General features: G+C 39.0%; 1 long non-coding RNA gene and 1 gene segment (V, D, J or C); one reads left to right on the forward strand and one right to left on the reverse strand.

The window, feature by feature from the left end:
* The window catches only part of LOC112811051 (T cell receptor beta constant 1-like), an 84,310-nt gene that overhangs the window by 7,268 nt on the left and 69,433 nt on the right, over positions 1 to 7,609 (forward strand).
* On the reverse strand, positions 1,164 to 6,061 carry LOC112811053 (uncharacterized). Its single transcript, XR_003204955.2, has 2 exons — positions 5,901 to 6,061; positions 1,164 to 4,530 (listed from the first exon to the last, which is right to left on the reverse strand). It is a non-coding gene; the product is annotated as an uncharacterized lncRNA (long non-coding RNA).

Here is a 7,609-nt window from a genome sequence, read left to right on the forward strand (position 1 = left end):
CTTTCTTTCTTTCTTTCTTTCTTTCTTTCTTTCTTTCTTTCTTTCTTCCTTTCTTTCTTTCTTTCTTTCTTCTTTCTTTCCTTCTTTCTTTCAAATCAGAACACTTTTGACATGTGGGCCAGCTACTTCTGGGAATATATAAACTTCCTCCTGCTGCCTTCCGTGGACTCCAGGACGAAGCATATTCTCTTTTAAAACAGTCATTCTAACTTGTGACCCATGAACCTCCAAGGGGTGCATAGATAGAATTCAGGAAATCTGTGAGTTTGAATGGGAAAAATATACCTTTATTTTCACTAGTCTCTAACTAAAATATAACACTGAGTTCAGGAGAGATACAGTGAATAAACCACTAGTGGTGTTAGCAGTACCTGTGACAAGGGCAATAATAGAATAGAAATCACAGATATTTGCATACATTAATGGTTGATATGAAAGTCATAGGTACTTTCATACCTCATTACATAGAATAGCTATCTTTACTGTCATCACTATTTTGAAATCATGGTAGTTTTCAAAATCACCAGGATATATTTTATTTAATGAATTTTAAAATGTCATATATTAATATATCATAAATTTCTTTTAAAATATTTTGATAACTGCATTTCAAAATAATTGGTTTCCTCTGTAATACAGTATATTCCATTTCATGGGTTTAAAACATTGTTCTGAGAAAGGGTTCTTAGGGTTCACTAGATTGCCGAAGGGGTCCGTGTACCAAAAAGGTTAAGAGCCTTTGTGTGAGGAATGCGATCCTCTGCTTTGCAGATGTGATTGAGAACCTGAAGCCTAGACCGGGTCATTGGAAGCAACCTGCCAGCAAGCATTCTTTCTCTGAGTTCTACCCACACTCTTGCACTTTCTGATGGTCTTAATTCCAAATCATTATATCATTGCCTTTCCCCTTCTCTCCCTTTCCCCCTCCCTTTCTCTCTCTCTCTCTCCCTCCCTCTTTCTGACACACACATGTGCTTGCGTGTGCGTGCACACACACACACACACACACACACACACACAACTTTCTCCCAGGAGGGGGCAGCAACAGTTTCTAAGTTACCACACTCCAACCAACAATTTCATCATGAAGGTGTCTTTTATTACAGATGACCTCAGAACATAAAAATAAAGCAAACATTTATCTACCAAAATAACAGCATTTGGTAAATAACTAATCTACGATTATTTATTTTTATTTATCTAAGACTATCAAGAAGAAACTATGTTATGCAATGAATTTACACTCATTGGATAAATTTCAGCTCAGTATGGGAGAATGACATGTTAGTTAGCTAGCACAATTCTGTGTCAGTAAATGTCTGATTTTCTTTTGACATAGTATTAACTTCATAGATCCCACGGGTTAGAGTACCGGGTCCAGAAAACAATAATAGCAGACACAAATATGGTACTTATTCTGTATAAAGAACGGTTCTAAATTCCTTATTTATATAAAGTTCACAACAACTTTTGAAGGAAATACTCATTATACCCATTTTACCAATGAGAAAATAAAGTCAAAGGGAATTTAAGAGACTTGCCCATGTTTATGTAGCTGCTGGATGGCAGAACCAGGACTCAAGCCCAGGCTCTAATCCACTGCCACCAGGGGAGGGTGGGCTTAGCACCCTTTGCTGTTGCCACAATCACTCGAGGAGCCCGTGCTCCATCTCTACTGTATCAATTATTATACAGAGGACAGAGAGAAATGACTCTATTTTATAACAACAAAACATTCGAACATGTTCCTGTACTTGAAACAGTGTTGGTGGGAACAGAACAGTTGATGGACAAGCAATAGACTCTAAAAATTGTAGGCAATTCTTTCCCTCGCTCTCACCACAGCAAGGGCCCAGGCACACGGTGTACTGAGTGTGACTCTGAGCAGGAAATCAGGAATCTGGTCTTCTCACCATGGGGGAACCTGTCCATTTAGAAGGGATATAAAGAGTTGTGTAGGCAGAAGAGAAGGCACAGGTGACTAGATCTCTCTGAGCCTTAGTATCCCCATCTGTAAAATGAGCTGTGACAGTCAGTCATCTTATAGCAGCGACAGCATCTAGACTGAGGCAGGGGGAGCCCTACATCCTACTCGCTTCCCTTGGCCTCCCTCAGAGTCTGTATCTAGACCTTTGCAAAAATGAATAGAAACAGATTTTTTTCTCCAGGAAGCTAACAGTCTAGTAAGAGAGTAATTAGAATAGATTAGAATAGAATAGGAGGGGTGGGGGGTGGGGTCATGATATCTGGAGGAAAAAACCCAAGATTTCAAAGACTTTGGCAATATTTTATTTCCTGAGTGGGGTTATTTGTTCAAGTGCTCATTTTATTGATGTGTTATCAAATTATTGCATATATATTTGATATCAGTGTTTTAATGTGGAGAAAACAACCTCATTGAACAATTAAATGAGGAAGGAGAAACCTACAGAAAGGTACACACTAAGCTGTTAACATGACTTCCCTGGAATAGGAGGAAGGAAGAAGAAAGTAAGCAAAAATAGATCATGAAGAAAGAAGTGTACTACTTAAAATAAAGGTTGATAGGAAAATCAGAGAAGAAAATGAGAGGTTATCTCATGATAAATGAACCAGTCAAACCATACCAGGAATACCAAGGTGATATATTCTGCAAAGCAGTGGCTACTCTCAGAGTCATAAAAACAACCATAACAAAAAGGATCTATATTATTTTAAAAGATAATTAGATAATCATCAAAAGCAATGCCCAGTCCTGAGTTAGAAACTATATTTGAATCCATGTTAAAGGATCTTTTTATTTTCTTTTTTAATTTTTTAAAAATATTTTATTTATTTATTAGAGACAGATAGTGAAAGAGAGCACAAGCAGGGGGATGGGGAGAGGCAGGCTATTAAGTATTAAGGAGAGCACATGTGGTGATGAGCACTGGGTGTTACAGGCAACTAATAAATCGTTGAACACTACTTCAAAAACTAATGATGGAGTATATGTTGGCTAACTGAACATAATAAAAAAATTAAAAAATATAAAAAAAGTAGTCCACAAAATTCTATATGACCCAAATGTAAATGAAATACTATTACATATGTTTCAATGCAGAGAATAATCTCCTTTGCAATACCTATTCTATCATCAACGCTAGACATTAAACAAAAACAAAACACTAATAGAAATTATATAAAAAATATTTACTTCTCTTAAAGCCTGGTGCTTGAGGCAAAACATAGTTTGGGCTGTTTTTGTTAAACAAATGAAATATTGTAATAGCAAACTTTGGGAATGTATCTTCACGTCTGGCTTCTGTTAACTCTATTATCTATTCAATATGTTTCTTTTTAATAAAACACTCTTGATTTCAATAAAAAAAAAAACAGGCAGCATCTTCGGCAGTCATGTGGTATTTTATTTTTTACTGTACAACTTTCTAAAAAATATATATTGTTTCTGTTGGTAAAATTAGATATAAACTGTTTTTAAAATGAATGTTTCTAAATGAATAAAATACAAACTAGCTATATTTACTGAGCTGGGATAAAAGTTTTCCTTCTGATGCCATAGGTGTTTTTGCTCAGTGACTTGAAGCAGTTGCAGGACCATTATGAGTCTGCAAAGCGATCACGTCACAGGAAGGTTGCTGATGGGACCTGGGGAAGCCTCATCGTTTTGCTACTTTGATGCCGCCATGGTGCAGGGCTTCTCTGCTGTGTAGCCCTTTGTCTCCCACGAGCCGGTGAGTCCCGAGCACAAAAGGAAAATCCTGTTCTGGGCTTGTTGACCCCCAGCCCCAAGCTCTTCCCTTGTCAGGGTCCCTCCTGGGCTTTGTCAACAGCTTCTGTGTCTTCTCCTTATAGGCTCTATTGAGGCCAAAGTCACGCAGACTCCAGGACATCTGGTCAAAGGCAAAGGACAGAAAGCAAGGACGCATTGTATCCCCGAAAAGGGACATACTTTTTGTTTACTGGTATCAACAGACCCAGAAAAAGGAGTTGAAGTTTTTCATTTACTTTCAGAACGAACAAGTTCTTGATCAAATCAACTTGCTCAAGGAGCGATTCTCAGCTAAATGCCGCCAAACTCACCCTGCAGTCTGGAAATGCAGTCCTCTGAACCGGAAGACTCAGCGCTATACTTCCGTGTCAGCAGCTAATCCACGGCCCGGAAGTGGTGGTTCCTCTTAGTGCACGAACTCATTGTGGACCCAGCTCAGGAAGTGGGTGGTGTATTCGGTTGGAAGGAAGTAACAAGTTAACTGGAGCTAGCTCAAGCCATGGTGGATTTAACATGAGTCTAAAAGGCTGTTCAGCAGCCATGATGCAGTGATGGACAAGTCTGGAAAAAACACCACTTGGACCGGGATCTGGAACGACTGTCTCTCCAGTTCTCGTTTTTCTTTTTATTTTGTCCACTTCATGTTTTTCTCTCCCTGTGTTCTTTCTTCCTCTTTTCTTCCAGTCTTCATGGTGATGATGAGACAGTAACGAAAGGTCACGGATTCAGTTGTCATCATTTCACCACAGAGATAAGGAGCATCTCAGCTCTTTGTAAACCTGGGGTTAAATCCAGAGGAAACAGTAGCCTGTTCATGATCCAGCCATGAACCTTTTCCTGGAGCATGCAACCCTTACCATGTATGTCTGCACATATGTATTTCAAATCATATAAATCTTACTTTATTATGCATGCAATTCTACCTTCTAGATTTTCCCACTTAGCTCAAGTGAGTGAAATGCTTCATTTTTCTGAATGTGCCTGTAGTCTCTCATTTCTAAGTGATGCACAGTGCTCCATGCCCACTTCTCCAGGAATACACACAATTTTCCTCCAATTCCATGCCAGTTTTGAATATGCTTGTACATATCCCTTCCTGACCTGTATAATCATTTTATAGGATTATATGCCCAGAATCATGACTGTTGAGACATGAAGTACCATTTCTATATGTTATTTTGTGTATCTAGATACCACCAGAGGGCTCCTCAGAATTGCTGTATGTGTCTCAAATCTCACTTAAAAGTGCATAAAGCTTCTCATATCCCCTTACCCTCTTATAGTGTTATCCAGTTGTCTAGATTATTGCCAATCTAGAAGTGTAAAGAGATCCGAATCTCTTTCACCCCATTTCTCCTAGATCACCATCAGTGTTTACCCTAATGCAGATGACAATTTAAGAAAAATAAATAAAACTAATAATTTAATAGGACGAGAGAGAGAGTTTACTTTATACTCCTATCCTATCAACTGGCAATGATCTAGAAAGCTGGAAAGTGGTCTCTCCCTCCCTCCCCCACTTGCATTTTTTTTTCTGATTGCTAATGAGTTTAAGTACTTCTTCATTAGATGTTGGTCCTTGATTTCTGTTCTCAAAATGGTCTATTTGTATCCTTATGCCATTTCTCTAGTGAGAGTTCTGTATTTTTCTCAAGGATTTGTAGGAGTTCCTTAGATATACTGCTAGATATCCATCCCTTTTTTATTTTAGAATAAAATTGAAATACCACCTCCCTATATGGTGCATCCCCATCCCAAACTTCAAAGAACCAGTAGATGTGGAGAGAAACAGGTGGTCTTTCTTCTGGGAAGGTGCCTGTAATGTCCATTACATGAATGACATCTCTATTCTCCCAGTCTTGGGACCCTGGGTATCCAGAATGTTCCTTCCCCATTATTACTCATATCCCTGTGTAGCACAGAAGCATTTCCAACCACTGTTATCCCCTAAACTACTTACGACCCATCACAATCTCCTTGTATCCGGAAATGCTGAGAAAATTCTTAACTCCATTCAACTGTGCTTTTTGCTCCCTGGAGTAAGCCAAATTAATTTTTCTACCTTTTTTTTTTTTTTTTGTAACTGGATTCTGCTGGCTGCTTACAGCAAGGAGCAGTAAAAATTCACACATTTTTCTTAAAGACTTACCATTTGCCCTCATATTATCTATTTTAGGGCCAAATAGCATCCAGTGCAATCACCGATTTCATTGAGCTTGATATGACAGCTGACTCATATTAATTCCACCATTTTAATTCACTGAACATAAAAGGACTGGAAATTTTTTGTTGCATTACATGGCATTTTAGTCTCTGGGGAAAGAGAGAAGAGTAAAAAGAGAGCCATGAAAAAATATATTTCAAAGAATGTATATAGTTATGGCAAATAGATTTTTTTTTTACAAAACATATGAGAATGTTATATGTTCTGTAGAGAGAGGTTTTTCATTAGACAAATTAAAACAAATTCCTGAGGAATAATTTAGGGAAACAAATTTTAAGTGATACCCAGAAAACTATCAGCATTTACTATAAAGATGGAGATACTAACTTAAGAAAAGAATCAAACCAACAATTAACAGGAATGAGAAAATATGAGTAGAAAAAATTTCACGTAAATTTGGAAAGAAATAATACTTGCAAAAAAGTGTTGAAGAACAGTTAAAAAATGAATTATGTGGGCGCCTGAGTGGCTCAGGCATTAAGCATCTGCCTTTGGCTCAGGTCCCGATCCCAGGGTCCTGGGATCAAGTCCCACATCAGGTTCCCTGCTCGGTGGGAAGCCTGCTTCTCCCTCTCCCACTCACCCTGCTTGTGTTCCCTCTCTCGCTATGTCTCTGTCAAATAAATAAATAAAATCTTTTTTTAAAAAAATGAATTATGTTATCCAGTTTGATTAAGAGCCCTATCAGGTTACTCTTATAGACCACTTATAATAGTGTCAGCTTGACAACGAGGATCAGAACCTTTAAAGTGCAATAAACATCATCATAATTATATAATGAATAAAAGGAATTTGGGGGCGCCTGGGTGGCTCAGATGGTTAAGCATCTGCTTTTGGCTCAGGTCATGATCCTGGAGTCCTGGGATCGAGCCCTGTGTCAGGCTCCCTGTTAAGCAGAGAGTCTGCTTCTCCATCTGCCCCTCACCCCGCTTGTGCTCTCTCTCACTCTCTTTCAAATAAATAAATAAAATCTTTAAAAAAAAAAATCCAGGAATTTGGCTTCAAGTCAAATGGATAGTTGTTAGTGTACTTGCCCACATCTATCAGCCACTGTAAAGCTTGATAGAAGTTTTTAAGGCAAGGGCTCTCAGACATTAGACAGCAGACAGTAGAGGTTGTCATCACAGAAAAGAAGGAAGAAGAAAGGGGGCTTCACATTTGCTTCAGGTCTCTGCCTTGGAACTGCTTCTAAACTGTAGCACAAGAACATGGAACCCCAACAGAGCAAGTGGCCTCAATGCAGCAGGGAGGTTTGCTCCCAGTATGGAAAGGGGGTCAAACACTGAACAGCAGATACATTCAGAGCCTCCATGAAGCCTGACAGAGAGCAGGAATGGAGATTCTGGAAGCCAAACATCCTGGGGTACATAAGAATCCTGACCAGCCAGAGTGGAGAGAACTCGCTGAAGCCCCTTGGAATACACTTGGCACCCCAAGGGGGCGGGTCATACCTCAAGAGGAAGGCCACCTAAGTCCTAGAATAAGAGCCACTCTACAACTGCCCCAACAAAGTTCAACAAGCCTCCAGGGGATCTATAAGTTAACTATCACAGCACTCTAAAAATAAAGGCAGAAAGAAAGAAAAGGAAGGAAGGAAGGAAGGAAGGAAGGAAGGAAGGAAGGAAGGAAGGAAG

Source organism: Callorhinus ursinus, unplaced genomic scaffold (assembly GCF_003265705.2).
Source record: "Callorhinus ursinus isolate GAN/ISIS: 27379988/994484 unplaced genomic scaffold, GSC_fseal_2.0 scaffold12, whole genome shotgun sequence".
Taxonomy (NCBI): Eukaryota; Metazoa; Chordata; class Mammalia; order Carnivora; family Otariidae; genus Callorhinus; species Callorhinus ursinus.